Here is a 23154-nt window from a genome sequence, read left to right as displayed (position 1 = left end):
AAACCCCATTCTTGTATTAAGTTTGATTTGGATGTCAACAAGTCTCATTTAGATATTGTCTGCTCAAGCCAAAATAACTTACTGTGTGCTCTTCATTCCAATTTCACTGGGCTCTTGATTGTACTTTACACCAGGATGGCTGAGTGTTTTAGGCTGTTGGAATAAAAATCCAATGAATGCTATGTTCTTGTGGGTACCAAAACCGGATTCCTGGAAATTTTCCAATTAGCGTGGCTCAAATCTGAAAGGAATGACTATGACAAGATCTTCTACTTTGACTCAGCTCTTGTTAGTCTTTTAGAAACACCTGGATGTCAGTGTGTTTAAGGCGTTAGACTCATTATCAAAATTAAAATGTTCTTGTTTGTTCCAAACCTACATCTGGTAGAAAGTTTGATTTGGATGTAATCAAGTTTAATTTACATTTGTCTGGATCAAAGCCAAAAGATCTAACTGTGTGCTCCATATTCCATTTTGACTGCGCCCTTGAATTATGTTTATTACACCAGGATGGCCGAGAGGTTAAGGCGTTGGACTTAAGATCCAATGGACATATGTCCTCGTGGGTTCGAACCCCACTCCTGGTATGAGTTCATCTATTATTTGGGTAATCAATTGTCCTTTCACTCATTTGAAATTTCTTTGGATGAAGATGAAGAAAGAACTTTTGTTCCCCTATTCTTCCTTGACTCAGCAAGTGTTTATCGTTTAAAACACAAAAGATGGCTAAGTAGTTATGGTGTTAGAGTCATTATCAACTTAATTATTATTCTTCTTGCTTCGAAACCCCATTCTTGTATTAAGTTTGATTTGGATGTCAACAAGTCTCATTTAGATATTGTCTGGCTCAAAGCCAAAATAATTTATTGTGTTCCTCATTCGAATTTCACTGGGCTCTTGATTGTACTTTACACCAGGATGGCTGAGTGTTTTAGACTGTTGGAATAAAAATCCAATGAATGCTATTTCTTTTGGGTACCAACCTCATTCCTGGAAAAAAAGGAAAAAACTTACTTTGGATGTAATCACCCACCTTTCATTAAGTTCCAATTAGCGTGCATTCAAATCTGAAAAGGAATGACTATGACAAGATCTTCAACTTTGACTCCAGCTCTTGTTAGTCGTTTAGGAAACACCTGTATGTCAGTGTGTTTAAGGCGGTTAGACTCATTATCAAAAGTAAAATGTCTTGTTTGTTCCAACCATACATCTGGTAGAAAGTTGGATTGGATGTAATCAAGTGTAATTTACTATTGTCTGGATCAAAGCCAAAAGATCTAGACTGTGTGCTCCATATTCCATTTTGACTGCGCCCTTGAATAATGTTTATTACACCAGGATGGCCGAGAGGTTAAGGGCGTTGGACTTAAGATCCAATGGACATATGTCCTCGTGGGTTCGAACCCCACTCCTGGTATGAGTTTCATCTATTATTTGGATGTAATCAATTGTCCTTTCACTCATTTGAAATTTCTTTGGATGAAAGATGAAAGAATTGACTTTGTTCCCCTTATTCTTCCTTGACTCAGCAAGTGTTTATCGTTTAAAACACAAAAGATGGCTAAGTAGTTATGGTGTTAGAGTCATATCAACTTAATTATTATTCTTCTTGCTTCGAAACCCCATTCTTGTATTAAGTTTGATTTGGATGTCAACAAGTCTCATTTAGATATTGTCTGGCTCAAAGCCAAAATAATTTATTGTGTGCTCTTCATTCGAATTTCACTGGGCTCTTGATTGTACTTTACACCAGGATGGCTGAGTGTTTTAGACTGTTGGAATAAAAATCCAATGAATGCTATGTTCTTTTGGGTACCAACCTCATTCCTGGAAAAAAACTTACTTTGGATGTAATCAACCCACCTTTCATTAATTTCCAATTAGCGTGGCTCAAATCTGAAAGGAATGACTATGACAAGATCTTCAACTTTGACTCAGCTCTTGTTAGTCTTTTAGAAACACCTGGATGTCAGTGTGTTTAAGGCGTTAGACTCATTATCAAAATTAAAATGTCATTGTTTGTTCCAAACCTACATCTGGTAGAAAGTTTGATTTGGATGTAATCAAGTTTAATTTACATAATGTCTTGTTCAAAGCCAAAAGATCTAACTGTGTGCTCCATATTCCATTTTGACTGCGCCCTTGAATTAATGTTTATTACACCAGGATGGCCGAGAGGTTAAGGCGTTGGACTTAAGATCCAATGGACATATGTCCTCGTGGGTTCGAACCCCACTCCTGGTATGAGTTATCTATTATTTGGATGTAATCAATTGTCCTTTCACTCATTTGAAATTTCTTTGGATGAAAGATGAAAGAATTGACTTTGTTCCCCTTATTCTTCCTTGACTCAGCAAGTGTTTATCGTTTAAAAACACAAAAGATGGCTAAGTAGTTATGGTGTTAGAGTCATTATCAACTTAATTATTATTCTTCTTGCTTCGAAACCCCATTCTTGTATTAAGTTTGATTTGGATGTCAACAAGTCTCATTTAGATATTGTCTGGCTCAAAGCCAAAATAATTTATTGTGTGCTCTTCATTCGAATTTCACTGGGCTCTTGATTGTACTTTACACCAGGATGGCTGAGTGTTTTAGACTGTTGGAATAAAAATCCAATGAATGCTATGTTCTTTTGGGTACCAACCTCATTCCTGGAAAAAAACTTACTTTGGATGTAATCAACCCACCTTTCATTAATTTCCAATTAGCGTGGCTCAAATCTGAAAGGAATGACTATGACAAGATCTTCAACTTTGACTCAGCTCTTGTTAGTCTTTTAGAAACACCTGGATGTCAGTGTGTTTAAGGCGTTAGACTCATTATCAAAATTAAAATGTTCTTGTTTGTTCCAAACCTACATCTGGTAGAAAGTTTGATTTGGATGTAATCAAGTTTAATTTACATATTGTCTGGATCAAAGCCAAAAGATCTAACTGTGTGCTCCATATTCCATTTTGACTGCGCCCTTGAATTAATGTTTATTACACCAGGATGGCCGAGAGGTTAAGGCGTTGGACTTAAGATCCAATGGACATATGTCCTCGTGGGTTCGAACCCCACTCCTGGTATGAGTTCATCTATTATTTGGATGTAATCAATTGTCCTTTCACTCATTTGAAATTTCTTTGGATGAAAGATGAAAGAATTTACTTTGTTCCCCTTATTCTTCCTTGACTCAGCAAGTGTTTATCGTTTAAAAACACAAAAGATGGCTAAGTAGTTATGGTGTTAGAGTCATTATCAACTTAATTATTATTCTTCTTGCTTCGAAACCCCATTCTTGTATTAAGTTTGATTTGGATGTCAACAAGTCTCATTTAGATATTGTCTGGCTCAAAGCCAAAATAATTTATTGTGTGCTCTTCATTCGAATTTCACTGGGCTCTTGATTGTACTTTACACCAGGATGGCTGAGTGTTTTAGACTGTTGGAATAAAAATCCAATGAATGCTATGTTCTTTTGGGTACCAACCTCATTCCTGGAAAAAAACTTACTTTGGATGTAATCAACCCACCTTTCATTAATTTCCAATTAGCGTGGCTCAAATCTGAAAGGAATGACTATGACAAGATCTTCAACTTTGACTCAGCTCTTGTTAGTCTTTTAGAAACACCTGGATGTCAGTGTGTTTAAGGCGTTAGACTCATTATCAAAATTAAAATGTCATTGTTTGTTCCAAACCTACATCTGGTAGAAAGTTTGATTTGGATGTAATCAAGTTTAATTTACATATTGTCTTGTTCAAAGCCAAAAGATCTAACTGTGTGCTCCATATTCCATTTTGACTGCGCCCTTGAATTAATGTTTATTACACCAGGATGGCCGAGAGGTTAAGGCGTTGGACTTAAGATCCAATGGACATATGTCCTCGTGGGTTCGAACCCCACTCCTGGTATGAGTTCATCTATTATTTGGATGTAATCAATTGTCCTTTCACTCATTTGAAATTTCTTTGGATGAAAGATGAAAGAATTTACTTTGTTCCCCTTATTCTTCCTTGACTCAGCAAGTGTTTATCGTTTAAAAACACAAAAGATGGCTAAGTAGTTATGGTGTTAGAGTCATTATCAACTTAATTATTATTCTTCTTGCTTCGAAACCCCATTCTTGTATTAAGTTTGATTTGGATGTCAACAAGTCTCATTTAGATATTGTCTGGCTCAAAGCCAAAATAATTTATTGTGTGCTCTTCATTCGAATTTCACTGGGCTCTTGATTGTACTTTACACCAGGATGGCTGAGTGTTTTAGACTGTTGGAATAAAAATCCAATGAATGCTATGTTCTTTTGGGTACCAACCTCATTCCTGGAAAAAAACTTACTTTGGATGTAATCAACCCACCTTTCATTAATTTCCAATTAGCGTGGCTCAAATCTGAAAGGAATGACTATGACAAGATCTTCAACTTTGACTCAGCTCTTGTTAGTCTTTTAGAAACACCTGGATGTCAGTGTGTTTAAGGCGTTAGACTCATTATCAAAATGTAAATGTTCTTGTTTGTTCCAAACCTACATCTGGTAGAAAGTTTGATTTGGATGTAATCAAGTTTAATTTACATATTGTCTGGATCAAAGCCAAAAGATCTAACTGTGTGCTCCATATTCCATTTTGACTGCGCCCTTGAATTAATGTTTATTACACCAGGATGGCCGAGAGGTTAAGGCGTTGGACTTAAGATCCAATGGACATATGTCCTCGTGGGTTCGAACCCCACTCCTGGTATGAGTTCATCTATTATTTGGATGTAATCAATTGTCCTTTCACTCATTTGAAATTTCTTTGGATGAAAGATGAAAGAATTGACTTTGTTCCCCTTATTCTTCCTTGACTCAGCAAGTGTTTATCGTTTAAAAACACAAAAGATGGCTAAGTAGTTATGGTGTTAGAGTCATTATCAACTTAATTATTATTCTTCTTGCTTCGAAACCCCATTCTTGTATTAAGTTTGATTTGGATGTCAACAAGTCTCATTTAGATATTGTCTGGCTCAAAGCCAAAATAATTTATTGTGTGCTCTTCATTCGAATTTCACTGGGCTCTTGATTGTACTTTACACCAGGATGGCTGAGTGTTTTAGACTGTTGGAATAAAAATCCAATGAATGCTATGTTCTTTTGGGTACCAACCTCATTCCTGGAAAAAAACTTACTTTGGATGTAATCAACCCACCTTTCATTAATTTCCAATTAGCGTGGCTCAAATCTGAAAGGAATGACTATGACAAGATCTTCAACTTTGACTCAGCTCTTGTTAGTCTTTTAGAAACACCTGGATGTCAGTGTGTTTAAGGCGTTAGACTCATTATCAAAATTAAAATGTCATTGTTTGTTCCAAACCTACATCTGGTAGAAAGTTTGATTTGGATGTAATCAAGTTTAATTTACATATTGTCTTGTTCAAAGCCAAAAGATCTAACTGTGTGCTCCATATTCCATTTTGACTGCGCCCTTGAATTAATGTTTATTACACCAGGATGGCCGAGAGGTTAAGGCGTTGGACTTAAGATCCAATGGACATATGTCCTCGTGGGTTCGAACCCCACTCCTGGTATGAGTTCATCTATTATTTGGATGTAATCAATTGTCCTTTCACTCATTTGAAATTTCTTTGGATGAAAGATGAAAGAATTTACTTTGTTCCCCTTATTCTTCCTTGACTCAGCAAGTGTTTATCGTTTAAAAACACAAAAGATGGCTAAGTAGTTATGGTGTTAGAGTCATTATCAACTTAATTATTATTCTTCTTGCTTCGAAACCCCATTCTTGTATTAAGTTTGATTTGGATGTCAACAAGTCTCATTTAGATATTGTCTGGCTCAAAGCCAAAATAATTTATTGTGTGCTCTTCATTCGAATTTCACTGGGCTCTTGATTGTACTTTACACCAGGATGGCTGAGTGTTTTAGGCTGTTGGAATTAAAATCCAATGAATGCTATGTTCTTGTGGGTACCAACCGCATTCCTGGAAAAAACTTACTTTGGATGTAATCAACCCACCTTTCATTAATTTCCAATTAGCGTGGCTCAAATCTGAAAGGAATGACTATGACAAGATCTTCTACTTTGACTCAGCTCTTGTTAGTCTTTTAGAAACACCTGGATGTCAGTGTGTTTAAGGCGTTAGACTCATTATCAAAATGTAAATGTTCTTGTTTGTTCCAAACCTACATCTGGTAGAAAGTTTGATTTGGATGTAATCAAGTTTAATTTACATATTGTCTGGATCAAAGCCAAAAGATCTAACTGTGTGCTCCATATTCCATTTTGACTGCGCCCTTGAATTAATGTTTATTACACCAGGATGGCCGAGAGGTTAAGGCGTTGGACTTAAGATCCAATGGACATATGTCCTCGTGGGTTCGAACCCCACTCCTGGTATGAGTTCATCTATTATTTGGATGTAATCAATTGTCCTTTCACTCATTTGAAATTTCTTTGGATGAAAGATGAAAGAATTGACTTTGTTCCCCTTATTCTTCCTTGACTCAGCAAGTGTTTATCGTTTAAAAACACAAAAGATGGCTAAGTAGTTATGGTGTTAGAGTCATTATCAACTTAATTATTATTCTTCTTGCTTCGAAACCCCATTCTTGTATTAAGTTTGATTTGGATGTCAACAAGTCTCATTTAGATATTGTCTGGCTCAAAGCCAAAATAATTTATTGTGTGCTCTTCATTCGAATTTCACTGGGCTCTTGATTGTACTTTACACCAGGATGGCTGAGTGTTTTAGACTGTTGGAATAAAAATCCAATGAATGCTATGTTCTTTTGGGTACCAACCTCATTCCTGGAAAAAAACTTACTTTGGATGTAATCAACCCACCTTTCATTAATTTCCAATTAGCGTGGCTCAAATCTGAAAGGAATGACTATGACAAGATCTTCAACTTTGACTCAGCTCTTGTTAGTCTTTTAGAAACACCTGGATGTCAGTGTGTTTAAGGCGTTAGACTCATTATCAAAATTAAAATGTCATTGTTTGTTCCAAACCTACATCTGGTAGAAAGTTTGATTTGGATGTAATCAAGTTTAATTTACATATTGTCTGGATCAAAGCCAAAAGATCTAACTGTGTGCTCCATATTCCATTTTGACTGCGCCCTTGAATTAATGTTTATTACACCAGGATGGCCGAGAGGTTAAGGCGTTGGACTTAAGATCCAATGGACATATGTCCTCGTGGGTTCGAACCCCACTCCTGGTATGAGTTCATCTATTATTTGGATGTAATCAATTGTCCTTTCACTCATTTGAAATTTCTTTGGATGAAAGATGAAAGAATTTACTTTGTTCCCCTTATTCTTCCTTGACTCAGCAAGTGTTTATCGTTTAAAAACACAAAAGATGGCTAAGTAGTTATGGTGTTAGAGTCATTATCAACTTAATTATTATTCTTCTTGCTTCGAAACCCCATTCTTGTATTAAGTTTGATTTGGATGTCAACAAGTCTCATTTAGATATTGTCTGGCTCAAAGCCAAAATAATTTATTGTGTGCTCTTCATTCGAATTTCACTGGGCTCTTGATTGTACTTTACACCAGGATGGCTGAGTGTTTTAGACTGTTGGAATAAAAATCCAATGAATGCTATGTTCTTTTGGGTACCAACCTCATTCCTGGAAAAAAACTTACTTTGGATGTAATCAACCCACCTTTCATTAATTTCCAATTAGCGTGGCTCAAATCTGAAAGGAATGACTATGACAAGATCTTCAACTTTGACTCAGCTCTTGTTAGTCTTTTAGAAACACCTGGATGTCAGTGTGTTTAAGGCGTTAGACTCATTATCAAAATTAAAATGTCATTGTTTGTTCCAAACCTACATCTGGTAGAAAGTTTGATTTGGATGTAATCAAGTTTAATTTACATATTGTCTTGTTCAAAGCCAAAAGATCTAACTGTGTGCTCCATATTCCATTTTGACTGCGCCCTTGAATTAATGTTTATTACACCAGGATGGCCGAGAGGTTAAGGCGTTGGACTTAAGATCCAATGGACATATGTCCTCGTGGGTTCGAACCCCACTCCTGGTATGAGTTCATCTATTATTTGGATGTAATCAATTGTCCTTTCACTCATTTGAAATTTCTTTGGATGAAAGATGAAAGAATTTACTTTGTTCCCCTTATTCTTCCTTGACTCAGCAAGTGTTTATCGTTTAAAAACACAAAAGATGGCTAAGTAGTTATGGTGTTAGAGTCATTATCAACTTAATTATTATTCTTCTTGCTTCGAAACCCCATTCTTGTATTAAGTTTGATTTGGATGTCAACAAGTCTCATTTAGATATTGTCTGGCTCAAAGCCAAAATAACTGACTGTGTGCTCCTCATTCCAATTTCACTGGGCTCTTGATTGTACTTTACACCAGGATGGCTGAGTGTTTTAGGCTGTTGGAATAAAAATCCAATGAATGCTATGTTCTTGTGGGTACCAACCGCATTCCTGGAAAAAACTTACTTTGGATGTAATCAACCCACCTTTCATTAATTTCCAATTAGCGTGGCTCAAATCTGAAAGGAATGACTATGACAAGATCTTCTACTTTGACTCAGCTCTTGTTAGTCTTTTAGAAACACCTGGATGTCAGTGTGTTTAAGGCGTTAGACTCATTATCAAAATTAAATGTTCTTGTTTGTTCCAAACCTACATCTGGTAGAAAGTTTGATTTGGATGTAATCAAGTTTAATTTACATATTGTCTGGATCAAAGCCAAAAGATCTAACTGTGTGCTCCATATTCCATTTTGACTGCGCCCTTGAATTAATGTTTATTACACCAGGATGGCCGAGAGGTTAAGGCGTTGGACTTAAGATCCAATGGACATATGTCCTCGTGGGTTCGAACCCCACTCCTGGTATGAGTTCATCTATTATTTGGATGTAATCAATTGTCCTTTCACTCATTTGAAATTTCTTTGGATGAAAGATGAAAGAATTGACTTTGTTCCCCTTATTCTTCCTTGACTCAGCAAGTGTTTATCGTTTAAAAACACAAAAGATGGCTAAGTAGTTATGGTGTTAGAGTCATTATCAACTTAATTATTATTCTTCTTGCTTCGAAACCCCATTCTTGTATTAAGTTTGATTTGGATGTCAACAAGTCTCATTTAGATATTGTCTGGCTCAAAGCCAAAATAATTTATTGTGTGCTCTTCATTCGAATTTCACTGGGCTCTTGATTGTACTTTACACCAGGATGGCTGAGTGTTTTAGGCTGTTGGAATAAAAATCCAATGAATGCTATGTTCTTGTGGGTACCAACCGCATTCCTGGAAAAAACTTACTTTGGATGTAATCAACCCACCTTTCATTAATTTCCAATTAGCGTGGCTCAAATCTGAAAGGAATGACTATGACAAGATCTTCTACTTTGACTCAGCTCTTGTTAGTCTTTTAGAAACACCTGGATGTCAGTGTGTTTAAGGCGTTAGACTCATTATCAAAATTTAAATGTTCTTGTTTGTTCCAAACCTACATCTGGTAGAAAGTTTGATTTGGATGTAATCAAGTTTAATTTACATATTGTCTGGATCAAAGCCAAAAGATCTAACTGTGTGCTCCATATTCCATTTTGACTGCGCCCTTGAATTAATGTTTATTACACCAGGATGGCCGAGAGGTTAAGGCGTTGGACTTAAGATCCAATGGACATATGTCCTCGTGGGTTCGAACCCCACTCCTGGTATGAGTTCATCTATTATTTGGATGTAATCAATTGTCCTTTCACTCATTTGAAATTTCTTTGGATGAAAGATGAAAGAATTTACTTTGTTCCCCTTATTCTTCCTTGACTCAGCAAGTGTTTATCGTTTAAAAACACAAAAGATGGCTAAGTAGTTATGGTGTTAGAGTCATTATCAACTTAATTATTATTCTTCTTGCTTCGAAACCCCATTCTTGTATTAAGTTTGATTTGGATGTCAACAAGTCTCATTTAGATATTGTCTGGCTCAAAGCCAAAATAATTTATTGTGTGCTCTTCATTCGAATTTCACTGGGCTCTTGATTGTACTTTACACCAGGATGGCTGAGTGTTTTAGGCTGTTGGAATAAAAATCCAATGAATGCTATGTTCTTGTGGGTACCAACCGCATTCCTGGAAAAAACTTACTTTGGATGTAATCAACCCACCTTTCATTAATTTCCAATTAGCGTGGCTCAAATCTGAAAGGAATGACTATGACAAGATCTTCTACTTTGACTCAGCTCTTGTTAGTCTTTTAGAAACACCTGGATGTCAGTGTGTTTAAGGCGTTAGACTCATTATCAAAATTAAATGTTCTTGTTTGTTCCAAACCTACATCTGGTAGAAAGTTTGATTTGGATGTAATCAAGTTTAATTTACATATTGTCTGGATCAAAGCCAAAAGATCTAACTGTGTGCTCCATATTCCATTTTGACTGCGCCCTTGAATTAATGTTTATTACACCAGGATGGCCGAGAGGTTAAGGCGTTGGACTTAAGATCCAATGGACATATGTCCTCGTGGGTTCGAACCCCACTCCTGGTATGAGTTCATCTATTATTTGGATGTAATCAATTGTCCTTTCACTCATTTGAAATTTCTTTGGATGAAAGATGAAAGAATTGACTTTGTTCCCCTTATTGTTCCTTGACTCAGCAAGTGTTTATCGTTTAAAAACACAAAAGATGGCTAAGTAGTTATGGTGTTAGAGTCATTATCAACTTAATTATTATTCTTCTTGCTTCGAAACCCCATTCTTGTATTAAGTTTGATTTGGATGTCAACAAGTCTCATTTAGATATTGTCTGGCTCAAAGCCAAAATAACTGACTGTGTGCTCCTCATTCCAATTTCACTGGGCTCTTGATTGTACTTTACACCAGGATGGCTGAGTGTTTTAGGCTGTTGGAATAAAAATCCAATGAATGCTATGTTCTTGTGGGTACCAACCGCATTCCTGGAAAAAACTTACTTTGGATGTAATCAACCCACCTTTCATTAATTTCCAATTAGCGTGGCTCAAATCTGAAAGGAATGACTATGACAAGATCTTCTACTTTGACTCAGCTCTTGTTAGTCTTTTAGAAACACCTGGATGTCAGTGTGTTTAAGGCGTTAGACTCATTATCAAAATTTAAATGTTCTTGTTTGTTCCAAACCTACATCTGGTAGAAAGTTTGATTTGGATGTAATCAAGTTTAATTTACATATTGTCTGGATCAAAGCCAAAAGATCTAACTGTGTGCTCCATATTCCATTTTGACTGCGCCCTTGAATTAATGTTTATTACATCAGGATGGCCGAGAGGTTAAGGCGTTGGACTTAAGATCCAATGGACATATGTCCTCGTGGGTTCGAACCCCACTCCTGGTATGAGTTCATCTATTATTTGGATGTAATCAATTGTCCTTTCACTCATTTGAAATTTCTTTGGATGAAAGATGAAAGAATTTACTTTGTTCCCCTTATTCTTCCTTGACTCAGCAAGTGTTTATCGTTTAAAAACACAAAAGATGGCTAAGTAGTTATGGTGTTAGAGTCATTATCAACTTAATTATTATTCTTCTTGCTTCGAAACCCCATTCTTGTATTAAGTTTGATTTGGATGTCAACAAGTCTCATTTAGATATTGTCTGGCTCAAAGCCAAAATAATTTATTGTGTGCTCTTCATTCGAATTTCACTGGGCTCTTGATTGTACTTTACACCAGGATGGCTGAGTGTTTTAGGCTGTTGGAATTAAAATCCAATGAATGCTATGTTCTTGTGGGTACCAACCGCATTCCTGGAAAATGTCCAATTAGCGTGGCTCAAATCTGAAAGGAATGACTATGACAAGATCTTCTACTTTGACTCAGCTCTTGTTAGTCTTTTAGAAACACCTGGATGTCAGTGTGTTTTCAGGCGTTAGACTCATTATCAAAATTTAAATGTTCTTGTTTGTTCCAAACCTACATCTGGTAGAAAGTTTGATTTGGATGTAATCAAGTTTAATTTACATATTGTCTGGATCAAAGCCAAAATAACTGACTGTGTGCTCCTCATTCCAATTTCACTGGGCTCTTGATTGTACTTTACACCAGGATGGCTGAGTGTTTTAGGCTGTTGGAATAAAAATCCAATGAATGCTATGTTCTTGTGGGTACCAACCGCATTCCTGGAAAAAACTTACTTTGGATGTAATCAACCCACCTTTCATTAATTTCCAATTAGCGTGGCTCAAATCTGAAAGGAATGACTATGACAAGATCTTCTACTTTGACTCAGCTCTTGTTAGTCTTTTAGAAACACCTGGATGTCAGTGTGTTTAAGGCGTTAGACTCATTATCAAAATTTAAATGTTCTTGTTTGTTCCAAACCTACATCTGGTAGAAAGTTTGATTTGGATGTAATCAAGTTTAATTTACATATTGTCTGGATCAAAGCCAAAAGATCTAACTGTGTGCTCCATATTCCATTTTGACTGCGCCCTTGAATTAATGTTTATTACACCAGGATGGCCGAGAGGTTAAGGCGTTGGACTTAAGATCCAATGGACATATGTCCTCGTGGGTTCGAACCCCACTCCTGGTATGAGTTCATCTATTATTTGGATGTAATCAATTGTCCTTTCACTCATTTGAAATTTCTTTGGATGAAAGATGAAAGAATTTACTTTGTTCCCCTTATTCTTCCTTGACTCAGCAAGTGTTTATCATTTAAAAACACAAAAGATGGCTAAGTAGTTATGGTGTTAGAGTCATTATCAACTTAATTATTATTCTTCTTGCTTCGAAACCCCATTCTTGTATTAAGTTTGATTTGGATGTCAACAAGTCTCATTTAGATATTGTCTGGCTCAAAGCCAAAATAATTTATTGTGTGCTCTTCATTCGAATTTCACTGGGCTCTTGATTGTACTTTACACCAGGATGGCTGAGTGTTTTAGACTGTTGGAATAAAAATCCAATGAATGCTATGTTCTTTTGGGTACCAACCTCATTCCTGGAAAAAAACTTACTTTGGATGTAATCAACCCACCTTTCATTAATTTCCAATTAGCGTGGCTCAAATCTGAAAGGAATGACTATGACAAGATCTTCAACTTTGACTCAGCTCTTGTTAGTCTTTTAGAAACACCTGGATGTCAGTGTGTTTAAGGCGTTAGACTCATTATCAAAATTAAAATGTCATTGTTTGTTCCAAACCTACATCTGGTAGAAAGTTTGATTTGGATGTAATCAAGTTTAATTTACATATTGTCTTGTTCAAAGCCAAAAGATCTAACTGTGTGCTCCATATTCCATTTTGACTGCGCCCTTGAATTAATGTTTATTACACCAGGATGGCCGAGAGGTTAAGGCGTTGGACTTAAGATCCAATGGACATATGTCCTCGTGGGTTCGAACCCCACTCCTGGTATGAGTTCATCTATTATTTGGATGTAGTCAATTGTCCTTTCACTCATTTGAAATTTCTTTGGATGAAAGATGAAAGAATTTACTTTGTTCCCCTTATTCTTCCTTGACTCAGCAAGTGTTTATCGTTTAAAAACACAAAAGATGGCTAAGTAGTTATGGTGTTAGAGTCATTATCAACTTAATTATTATTCTTCTTGCTTCGAAACCCCATTCTTGTATTAAGTTTGATTTGGATGTCAACAAGTCTCATTTAGATATTGTCTGGCTCAAAGCCAAAATAATTTATTGTGTGCTCTTCATTCGAATTTCACTGGGCTCTTTATTGTACTTTACACCAGGATGGCTGAGTGTTTTAGACTGTTGGAATAAAAATCCAATGAATGCTATGTTCTTTTGGGTACCAACCTCATTCCTGGAAAAAAACTTACTTTGGATGTAATCAACCCACCTTTCATTAATTTCCAATTAGCGTGGCTGAAATCTGAAAGGAATGACTATGACAAGATCTTCAACTTTGACTCAGCTCTTGTTAGTCTTTTAGAAACACCTGGATGTCAGTGTGTTTAAGGCGTTAGACTCATTATCAAAATTAAAATGTCATTGTTTGTTCCAAACCTACATCTGGTAGAAAGTTTGATTTGGATGTAATCAAGTTTAATTTACATATTGTCTTGTTTAAAGCCAAAAGATCTAACTGTGTGCTCCATATTCCATTTTGACTGCGCCCTTGAATTAATGTTTATTACACCAGGATGGCCGAGAGGTTAAGGCGTTGGACTTAAGATCCAATGGACATATGTCCTCGTGGGTTCGAACCCAACTCCTGGTGTGAGTTCATCTATTATTTGATGTAATCAATTGTCCTTTCACTCATTTGAAATTTCTTTGGATGAAAGATGAAAGAATTGACTTTGTTCCCCTTATTCTTCCTTGACTCAGCAAGTGTTTATCGTTTAAAAACACAAAAGATGGCTAAGTAGTTATGGTGTTAGAGTCATTATCAACTTAATTATTATTCTTCTTGCTTCGAAACCCCATTCTTGTATTAAGTTTGATTTGGATGTCAACAAGTCTCATTTAGATATTGTCTGGCTCAAAGCCAAAATAACTGACTGTGTGCTCCTCATTCCAATTTCACTGGGCTCTTGATTGTACTTTACACCAGGATGGCTGAGTGTTTTAGACTGTTGGAATAAAAATCCAATGAATGCTATGTTCTTTTGGGTACCAACCTCATTCCTGGAAAAAAACTTACTTTGGATGTAATCAACCCACCTTTCATTAATTTCCAATTAGCGTGGCTCAAATCTGAAAGGAATGACTATGACAACATCTTCAACTTTGACTCAGCTCTTGTTAGTCTTTTAGAAACACCTGGATGTCAGTGTGTTTAAGGCGTTAGACTCATTATCAAAATTAAAATGTCATTGTTTGTTCCAAACCTACATCTGGTAGAAAGTTTGATTTGGATGTAATCAAGTTTAATTTACATATTGTCTTGTTCAAAGCCAAAAGATCTAACTGTGTGCTCCATTTTCCATTTTGACTGCCCCCTTGAATTAATGTTAATTACACCAGGATGGCTGAGAGGTTAAGGCATTAGACCAACGCCCATATGTCCTCGTGGTTTCAAACCCCACTCCTGGTATGAGTTCATCTATTATTTGGATGTAATCAATTGTCCTTTCACTCATTTGAAATTTCTTTGGATGAAAGATGAAAGAATTTACTTTGTTCCCCTTATTCTTCCTTGACTCAGCAAGTGTTTATCGTTTAAAAACACAAAAGATGGCTAACTAGTTATGGTGTTAGAGTCATTATCAACTTAATTATTATTCTTCTTGCTTCGAAACCCCATTCTTGTATTAAGTTTGATTTGGATGTCAACAAGTCTCATTTAGATATTGTCTGGCTCAAAGCCAAAATAACTGACTGTGTGCTCCTCATTCCAATTTCACTGGGCTCTTGATTGTACTTTACACCAGGATGGCTGAGTGTTTTAGGCTGTTGGAATAAAAATCCAATGAATGCTATGTTCTTGTGGGTACCAACCGCATTCCTGGAAAAAACTTACTTTGGATGTAATCAACCCACCTTTCATTAATTTCCAATTAGCGTGGCTCAAATCTGAAAGGAATGACTATGACAAGATCTTCTACTTTGACTCAGCTCTTGTTAGTCTTTTAGAAACACCTGGATGTCAGTGTGTTTAAGGCATTAGACTCATTATCAAAATTTAAATGTTCTTGTTTGTTCCAAACCTACATCTGGTAGAAAGTTTGATTTGGATGTAATCAAGTTTAATTTACATATTGTCTGGATCAAAGCCAAAAGATCTAACTGTGTGCTCCATATTCCATTTTGACTGCACCCTTGAATTAATGTTTATTACACCAGGATGGCCGAGAGGTTAAGGTGTTGGACTTAAGATCCAATGGACATATGTCCTCGTGGGTTCGAACCCCATTCCTGGTATGAGTTCATCTATCATTTGGATGTAATCAATTGTCCTTTCACTCATTTGAAATTTCTTTGGGTGAAAGATGAAAGAATTGACTTTGTTCCCCTTATTCTTCCTTGACTCAGCAAGTGTTTATCGTTTAAAAACACAAAAGATGGCTAAGTAGTTATGGTGTTAGAGTCATTATCAACTTAATTATTATTCTTCTTGCTTCGAAACCCCATTCTTGTATTAAGTTTGATTTGCATGTCAACAAGTCTCATTTAGATATTGTCTGGCTCAAAGCCAAAATAATTTACTGTGTGCTATTCATTCGAATTTCACTAGGCTCTTGATTGTACTTTACACCAGGATGGCTGAGTGTTTTAGACTGTTGGAATAAAAATCCAATGAATGCTATGTTCTTGTGGGTACCAACCGCATTCCTGGAAAAAACTTACTTTGGATGTAATCAACCCACCTTTCATTAATTTCCAATTAGCGTGGCTCAAATCTGAAAGGAATGACTATGACAAGATCTTCTACTTTGACTCAGCTCTTGTTAGTCTTTTAGAAACACCTGGATGTCAGTGTGTTTGAGGCGTTAGACTCATTATCAAAATGTAAATGTTCTTGTTTGTTCCAAACCTACATCTGGTAGAAAGTTTGATTTGGATGTAATCAAGTTTAATTTACATATTGTCTGGATCAAAGCCAAAAGATTTAACTGTGTGCTCCATATTCCATTTTGACTGCCCCCTTGAATTAATGTTATTTACACCAGGATGGCTGAGAGGTTAAGGCATTGGACTAAAGATCCAACGGACATATGTCCTCGTGGTTTCGAACCCCACTCCTGGTATGAGTTCATCTATCATTTGGATGTAATCAATTGTCCTTTCACTCATTTGAAATTTCTTTGGATGAAAGATGAAAGAATTGACTTTGTTCCCCTTATTCTTCCTTGACTCAGCAAGTGTTTATCGTTTAAAAACACAAAAGATGGCTAAGTAGTTATGGTGTTAGAGTCATTATCAACTTAATTATTATTCTTCTTGCTTCGAAACCCCATTCTTGTATTAAGTTTGATTTGGATGTCAACAAGTCTCATTTAGATATTGTCTGGCTCAAAGCCAAAATAACTGACTGTGTGCTCCTCATTCCAATTTCACTGGGCTCTTGATTGTACTTTATACCAGGATGGCTGAGTGTTTTAGGCTGTTGGAATAAAAATCCAATGAATGCTATGTTCTTGTGGGTACCAACCGCATTCCTGGAAAAAACTTACTTTGGATGTAATCAACCCACCTTTCATTAATTTCCAATTAGCGTGGCTCAAATCTGAAAGGAATGACTATGACAAGATCTTCTACTTTGACTCAGCTCTTGTTAGTCTTTTAGAAACACCTGGATGTCAGTGTGTTTAAGGCGTTAGACTCATTATCAAAATGTAAATGTTCTTGTTTGTTCCAAACCTACATCTGGTAGAAAGTTTGATTTGGATGTAATCAAGTTTAATTTACATATTGTCTGGATCAAAGCCAAAAGATTTAACTGTGTGCTCCATATTCCATTTTGACTGCCCCCTTGAATTAATGTTATTTACACCAGGATGGCTGAGAGGTTAAGGCATTGGACTAAAGATCCAACGGACATATGTCCTCGTGGTTTCGAACCCCACTCCTGGTATGAGTTCATCTATCATTTGGATGTAATCAATTGTCCTTTCACTCATTTGAAATTTCTTTGGATGAAAGATGAAAGAATTGACTTTGTTCCCCTTATTCTTCCTTGACTCAGCAAGTGTTTATCGTTTAAAAACACAAAAGATGGCTAAGTAGTTATGGTGTTAGAGTCATTATCAACTTAATTATTATTCTTCTTGCTTCGAAACCCCATTCTTGTATTAAGTTTGATTTGGATGTCAACAAGTCTCATTTAGATATTGTCTGGCTCAAAGCCAAAATAACTGACTGTGTGCTCCTCATTCCAATTTCACTGGGCTCTTGATTGTACTTTATACCAGGATGGCTGAGTGTTTTAGGCTGTTGGAATAAAAATCCAATGAATGCTATGTTCTTGTGGGTACCAACCGCATTCCTGGAAAAAACTTACTTTGGATGTAATCAACCCACCTTTCATTAATTTCCAATTAGCGTGGCTCAAATCTGAAAGGAATGACTATGACAAGATCTTCTACTTTGACTCAGCTCTTGTTAGTCTTTTAGAAACACCTGGATGTCAGTGTGTTTAAGGCGTTAGACTCATTATCAAAATGTAAATGTTCTTGTTTGTTCCAAACCTACATCTGGTAGAAAGTTTGATTTGGATGTAATCAAGTTTAATTTACATATTGTCTGGATCAAAGCCAAAAGATTTAACTGTGTGCTCCATATTCCATTTTGACTGCCCCCTTGAATTAATGTTAATTACACCAGGATGGCTGAGAGGTTAAGGCATTGGACTTAAGATCCAATGGACATATGTCCTCGTGGGTTCGAACCCTACTCCTGGTATGAGTTCATCTATCATTTGGATGTAATCAATTGTCCTTTCACTCATTTGAAATTTCTTTGGATGAAAGAATTGACTTTGTTCCCCTTATTCTTCCTTGACTCAGCAAGTGTTTATCGTTTAAAAACACAAAAGATGGCTAAGTAGTTATGGTGTTAGAGTCATTATCAACTTAATTATTATTCTTCTTGCTTCGAAACCCCATTCTTGTATTAAGTTTGATTTGCATGTCAACAAGTCTCATTTAGATATTGTCTGGCTCAAAGCCAAAATAATTTACTGTGTGCTATTCATTCGAATTTCACTAGGCTCTTGATTGTACTTTACACCAGGATGGCTGAGTGTTTTAGACTGTTGGAATAAAAATCCAATGAATGCTATGTTCTTGTGGGTACCAACCGCATTCCTGGAAAAAACTTACTTTGGATGTAATCAACCCACCTTTCATTAATTTCCAATTAGCGTGGCTCAAATCTGAAAGGAATGACTATGACAAGATCTTCTACTTTGACTCAGCTCTTGTTAGTCTTTTAGAAACACCTGGATGTCAGTGTGTTTAAGGCGTTAGACTCATTATCAAAATGTAAATGTTCTTGTTTGTTCCAAACCTACATCTGGTAGAAAGTTTGATTTGGATGTAATCAAGTTTAATTTACATATTGTCTGGATCAAAGCCAAAAGATTTAACTGTGTGCTCCATATTCCATTTTGACTGCCCCCTTGAATTAATGTTATTTACACCAGGATGGCTGAGAGGTTAAGGCATTGAACTAAAGATCCAACGGACATATGTCCTCGTGGTTTCGAACCCCACTCCTGGTATGAGTTCATCTATCATTTGGATGTAATCAATTGTCCTTTCACTCATTTGAAATTTCTTTGGATGAAAGATGAAAGAATTGACTTTGTTCCCCTTATTCTTCCTTGACTCAGCAAGTGTTTATCGTTTAAAAACACAAAAGATGGCTAAGTAGTTATGGTGTTAGAGTCATTATCAACTTAATTATTATTCTTCTTGCTTCGAAACCCCATTCTTGTATTAAGTTTGATTTGGATGTCAACAAGTCTCATTTAGATATTGTCTGGCTCAAAGCCAAAATAACTGACTGTGTGCTCCTCATTCCAATTTCACTGGGCTCTTGATTGTACTTTATACCAGGATGGCTGAGTGTTTTAGGCTGTTGGAATAAAAATCCAATGAATGCTATGTTCTTGTGGGTACCAACCGCATTCCTGGAAAAAACTTACTTTGGATGTAATCAACCCACCTTTCATTAATTTCCAATTAGCGTGGCTCAAATCTGAAAGGAATGACTATGACAAGATCTTCTACTTTGACTCAGCTCTTGTTAGTCTTTTAGAAACACCTGGATGTCAGTGTGTTTAAGGCGTTAGACTCATTATCAAATGTAAATGTTCTTGTTTGTTCCAAACCTACATCTGGTAGAAAGTTTGATTTGGATGTAATCAAGTTTAATTTACATATTGTCTGGATCAAAGCCAAAAGATTTAACTGTGTGCTCCATATTCCATTTTGACTGCCCCCTTGAATTAATGTTAATTACACCAGGATGGCTGAGAGGTTAAGGCATTGGACTTAAGATCCAATGGACATATGTCCTCGTGGGTTCGAACCCCACTCCTGGTATGAGTTCATCTATCATTTGGATGTAATCAATTGTCCTTTCACTTCATTTGAAATTTCTTTGGATGAAAGAATTGACTTTTGTTCCCCTTATTCTTGCTTGACTCAGCAAGTGTTTATCGTTTAAAACACAAAAGATGGCTAAGGTAGTTATGGTGTTAGAGTCATTATCAACTTAATTATTATTCTTCTTGCTTCGAAACCCCATTCTTGTATTAAGTTTGATTTGGATGTCAACAAGTCTCATTTAGATATTGTCTGGCTCAAAGCCAAAATAATTTATTGTGTGCTCTTCATTCGAATTTCACTGGGCTCTTGATTGTACTTTACACCAGGATGGCTGAGTGTTTTAGACTGTTGGAATAAAATCCAATGAATGCTATTTTCTGTGTGGGTACCAAACCCATTCCTGGAAAAAACTTACTTTGGATGTAATCAACCCACCTTTGCATTAATTTCCAATTAGCGTGGCTCCAAATCTGAAAGGATGACTAGACAAGATCTTCTACTTTGACTCAGCTCTTGTTAGTCTTTTAGAAACACCTGGATGTCAGTGCTGTTTACGGCATTAGACTCATTATCAAATTTAAATGTCTTTGTGTGTTCCAAACCTACATCTGGTAGACAAGACTTTGATTTGGATGTAATCAACGTTTACATTTACATATTGTCTGGATCAAAGCCAAAAGATCTAACTGTGTGCTCCATATTCCATTTTGAACTGCGGCCCTTGACATTAATGATATTCTACAACAGGATGGCCGAGAGGTTAAGGTGTGGACCTTACGATCCAATGTACATATGCTCCTCGTGGGGTTGAACCCCACCTCCTGTTATTAGTTCATCTATCATTTGATGTAATCAATTGTCCTTTCACTCATTTGAATTTCTTTGAGATGAACGATGAAAGGAATGACTTTGTTCCCCTTATTACTTCCTTGACTCAGGCACGTGTTTATCGTTTATTAAAAACACAAAAGATTGTGCCTACAGTAGTTATGGTGGTTAGAGTCATTCTCAACTTAATTATTATTCTTCTTGCTCGAAAACCCCATTATTGTATTAAGTTTGATTTGGATGTCAACAAGTCTCATTTAGATATTGTCTGGCTCAAAGCCAAAATAATTTATTGTGTGCTCTTCATTCGAATTTCACTGGGCTCTTGATTGTACTTTACACCAGGATGGCTGAGTGTTTTAGACTGTTGGAATAAAAATCCAATGAATGCTATGTTCTTGTGGGTACCAAACCGCATTCCTGGAAAAACTTACTTTGGATGTAATCAACCCACCTTTTCATTAATTTCCAATTAGCGTGGCTCAAATCTGAAAGGAATGACTATGACAAGATCTTCTACTTTGACCCAGCTCTTGTTAGTCTTTTAGAAACACCTGGTGTCAGTGTGTTTAAGGCGTTAGACTCATTATCAAAATAAAATGTTCTTGTTTGTTCCAAACCTACATTCTGGTAGAAATGTTTGATTTGGATGTAATCAAGTTTAATTTACAATTGTCTGGATCAAGCCAAAAGATCTAACTGTGTGCTCCATATTCCATTTTGACTGCGCCCTTGAATTTATGTTATTACACCAGGGATGGCGAGAGGTTAAGGCGTTGGACTTAAGATCCACTGGACATATGTCCGTGCGGTATCGAACCCACTCCCTGGTATGAGTTCATCTATCATTTGGATGTAATCAATTTGTCCTTCACTCAATTTTGGAAAGATGTAAGAATTGACTTTGTTCCCCTTATTCTTCCTTGACTCAGCAAGTGTTTATCGTTTAAAAACACAAAAGATGGCTAAGTAGTTATGGTGTTAGAGTCATTATCAACTTATTATTATTCTTCTTCTTGCTTCGAAACCCCATTCTTGTATTAAGTTTGATGGATGTCAACAAGTCTCATTTAGATATTGTCTGGCTCAAAGCCAAAATAATTTACTGTGTGCTCCTCATTCGAATTTCACTGGGCTCTTGATTGTACTTTACACCAGGATGGCTGAGTGTTTTAGACTGTTGGAATAAAAATCCAATGAATGCTATGTTCTTGTGGGTACCAACCGCATTCCTGGAAAAAACTTACTTTGGATGTAATCAACCCACCTTTCATTAATTTCCAATTAGCGTGGCTCAAATCTGAAAGAATGACTATGACAAGATCTTCTACTTTGACTCAGCTCTTGTTAGTCTTTAGAAACACCTGGATGTCAGTGTGTTTAAGGCGTTAGACTCATTATCAAAATTTAAATGTTCTTGTTTGTTCCAAACCTACATCTGGTAGAAAGTTTGATTTGGATGTAATCAAGTTTAATTTACATATTGTCTGGATCAAAGCCAAAAGATCTAACTGTGTGCTCCATATTCCATTTTGACTGCGCCCTTGAATTAATGTTTATACACACCAGGATGGCCGAGAGGTTAAGGCGTTGGACTTAAGATCCAATGGACATATGTCCTCGTGGGTTTGAACCCCACTCCTGGTATGAGTTCATCTATCATTTGGATGTAATCAATTGTCCTTTCACTCATTTGAGTTTGGATGAAAGATGTAAGAATTGTTCCCCTTATTCTTCCTTGACTCAGCAAGTGTTTATCGTTTAAAAACACAAAAGATGGCTAAGTAGTTATGGTGTTAGAGTCATTATCAAATTAATTATTATTCTTCTTGCTTCGAAACCCCATTCTTGTATTAAGTTTGATTTGGATGTCAACAAGTCTCATTTAGATATTGTCTGGCTCAAAGCCAAAATAATTTATTGTGTGCTCCTCATTCGAATTTCACTGGGCTCTTGATTGTACTTTACACCAGGATGGCTGAGTGTTTTAGACTGTTGGAATAAAATCCAATGAATGCTATGTTCTTGTGGGTACCAACCACATTCCTGGAAAAAACTTACTTTGGATGTAATCAACCCACCTTTCATTAATTTCCAATAGCGTGGCTCAAATCTGAAGGAATGACTATGACAAGATCTTCTACTTTGACTCAGCTCTTGTTAGTCTTTTAGAAACACCTGGATTTCAGTGTGTTTAAGGCGTTAGACTCATTATCAAAATTAAAATGTTATTGTTGTTCCAACCTACATCTGGTAGAAAGTTTGATTTGGATGTAATCAAGTTTAATTTACATATTGTCTGGATCAAAGCCAAAAGATCTAACTGTGTGCCCATATTCCATTTTGAC

The 23154-nt window shown here is 36.3% G+C and overlaps 23 non-coding genes across 23 annotated transcripts; all 23 read left to right on the top strand.

Annotated features, from left to right (window-relative positions):
* The first annotated feature begins 504 nt into the window (after positions 1–504).
* trnal-uaa (transfer RNA leucine (anticodon UAA)) lies at positions 505–587 on the top strand. The gene has a single exon. It is a non-coding gene; the product is annotated as a tRNA-Leu (tRNA).
* A 746-nt stretch (positions 588–1333) lies between these two features.
* Positions 1334–1417, top strand: trnal-uaa (transfer RNA leucine (anticodon UAA)). Its single transcript has one exon. It is a non-coding gene; the product is annotated as a tRNA-Leu (tRNA).
* A 744-nt stretch (positions 1418–2161) lies between these two features.
* trnal-uaa (transfer RNA leucine (anticodon UAA)) lies at positions 2162–2244 on the top strand. Its single transcript has one exon. It is a non-coding gene; the product is annotated as a tRNA-Leu (tRNA).
* Positions 2245–2988: 744 nt separating this feature from the next.
* Positions 2989–3071, top strand: trnal-uaa (transfer RNA leucine (anticodon UAA)). Its single transcript has one exon. It is a non-coding gene; the product is annotated as a tRNA-Leu (tRNA).
* Positions 3072–3816: 745 nt separating this feature from the next.
* trnal-uaa (transfer RNA leucine (anticodon UAA)) lies at positions 3817–3899 on the top strand. The gene has a single exon. It is a non-coding gene; the product is annotated as a tRNA-Leu (tRNA).
* A 745-nt stretch (positions 3900–4644) lies between these two features.
* Positions 4645–4727, top strand: trnal-uaa (transfer RNA leucine (anticodon UAA)). The gene has a single exon. It is a non-coding gene; the product is annotated as a tRNA-Leu (tRNA).
* A 745-nt stretch (positions 4728–5472) lies between these two features.
* trnal-uaa (transfer RNA leucine (anticodon UAA)) lies at positions 5473–5555 on the top strand. The gene has a single exon. It is a non-coding gene; the product is annotated as a tRNA-Leu (tRNA).
* A 744-nt stretch (positions 5556–6299) lies between these two features.
* Positions 6300–6382, top strand: trnal-uaa (transfer RNA leucine (anticodon UAA)). The gene has a single exon. It is a non-coding gene; the product is annotated as a tRNA-Leu (tRNA).
* A 745-nt stretch (positions 6383–7127) lies between these two features.
* Positions 7128–7210, top strand: trnal-uaa (transfer RNA leucine (anticodon UAA)). The gene has a single exon. It is a non-coding gene; the product is annotated as a tRNA-Leu (tRNA).
* Positions 7211–7955: 745 nt separating this feature from the next.
* trnal-uaa (transfer RNA leucine (anticodon UAA)) lies at positions 7956–8038 on the top strand. Its single transcript has one exon. It is a non-coding gene; the product is annotated as a tRNA-Leu (tRNA).
* Positions 8039–8781: 743 nt separating this feature from the next.
* On the top strand, positions 8782–8864 carry trnal-uaa (transfer RNA leucine (anticodon UAA)). Its single transcript has one exon. It is a non-coding gene; the product is annotated as a tRNA-Leu (tRNA).
* Positions 8865–9608: 744 nt separating this feature from the next.
* On the top strand, positions 9609–9691 carry trnal-uaa (transfer RNA leucine (anticodon UAA)). Its single transcript has one exon. It is a non-coding gene; the product is annotated as a tRNA-Leu (tRNA).
* A 743-nt stretch (positions 9692–10434) lies between these two features.
* On the top strand, positions 10435–10517 carry trnal-uaa (transfer RNA leucine (anticodon UAA)). The gene has a single exon. It is a non-coding gene; the product is annotated as a tRNA-Leu (tRNA).
* Positions 10518–11261: 744 nt separating this feature from the next.
* trnal-uaa (transfer RNA leucine (anticodon UAA)) lies at positions 11262–11344 on the top strand. The gene has a single exon. It is a non-coding gene; the product is annotated as a tRNA-Leu (tRNA).
* A 1116-nt stretch (positions 11345–12460) lies between these two features.
* On the top strand, positions 12461–12543 carry trnal-uaa (transfer RNA leucine (anticodon UAA)). The gene has a single exon. It is a non-coding gene; the product is annotated as a tRNA-Leu (tRNA).
* A 745-nt stretch (positions 12544–13288) lies between these two features.
* Positions 13289–13371, top strand: trnal-uaa (transfer RNA leucine (anticodon UAA)). The gene has a single exon. It is a non-coding gene; the product is annotated as a tRNA-Leu (tRNA).
* Positions 13372–14116: 745 nt separating this feature from the next.
* Positions 14117–14199, top strand: trnal-uaa (transfer RNA leucine (anticodon UAA)). The gene has a single exon. It is a non-coding gene; the product is annotated as a tRNA-Leu (tRNA).
* Positions 14200–15762: 1563 nt separating this feature from the next.
* On the top strand, positions 15763–15845 carry trnal-uaa (transfer RNA leucine (anticodon UAA)). Its single transcript has one exon. It is a non-coding gene; the product is annotated as a tRNA-Leu (tRNA).
* A 744-nt stretch (positions 15846–16589) lies between these two features.
* On the top strand, positions 16590–16672 carry trnaf-aaa (transfer RNA phenylalanine (anticodon AAA)). Its single transcript has one exon. It is a non-coding gene; the product is annotated as a tRNA-Phe (tRNA).
* Positions 16673–17416: 744 nt separating this feature from the next.
* trnaf-aaa (transfer RNA phenylalanine (anticodon AAA)) lies at positions 17417–17499 on the top strand. Its single transcript has one exon. It is a non-coding gene; the product is annotated as a tRNA-Phe (tRNA).
* Positions 17500–18243: 744 nt separating this feature from the next.
* trnal-uaa (transfer RNA leucine (anticodon UAA)) lies at positions 18244–18326 on the top strand. Its single transcript has one exon. It is a non-coding gene; the product is annotated as a tRNA-Leu (tRNA).
* Positions 18327–19889: 1563 nt separating this feature from the next.
* trnal-uaa (transfer RNA leucine (anticodon UAA)) lies at positions 19890–19972 on the top strand. Its single transcript has one exon. It is a non-coding gene; the product is annotated as a tRNA-Leu (tRNA).
* A 2398-nt stretch (positions 19973–22370) lies between these two features.
* On the top strand, positions 22371–22453 carry trnal-uaa (transfer RNA leucine (anticodon UAA)). Its single transcript has one exon. It is a non-coding gene; the product is annotated as a tRNA-Leu (tRNA).
* Positions 22454–23154: the final 701 nt, after the last annotated feature.

The sequence above is a fragment of the Oncorhynchus kisutch genome, unplaced genomic scaffold, assembly GCF_002021735.2.
Source record: "Oncorhynchus kisutch isolate 150728-3 unplaced genomic scaffold, Okis_V2 scaffold2835, whole genome shotgun sequence".
NCBI classification, from domain to species: domain Eukaryota; kingdom Metazoa; phylum Chordata; class Actinopteri; order Salmoniformes; family Salmonidae; genus Oncorhynchus; species Oncorhynchus kisutch.
This window is presented reverse-complemented; position numbering and strand designations above follow the sequence as displayed.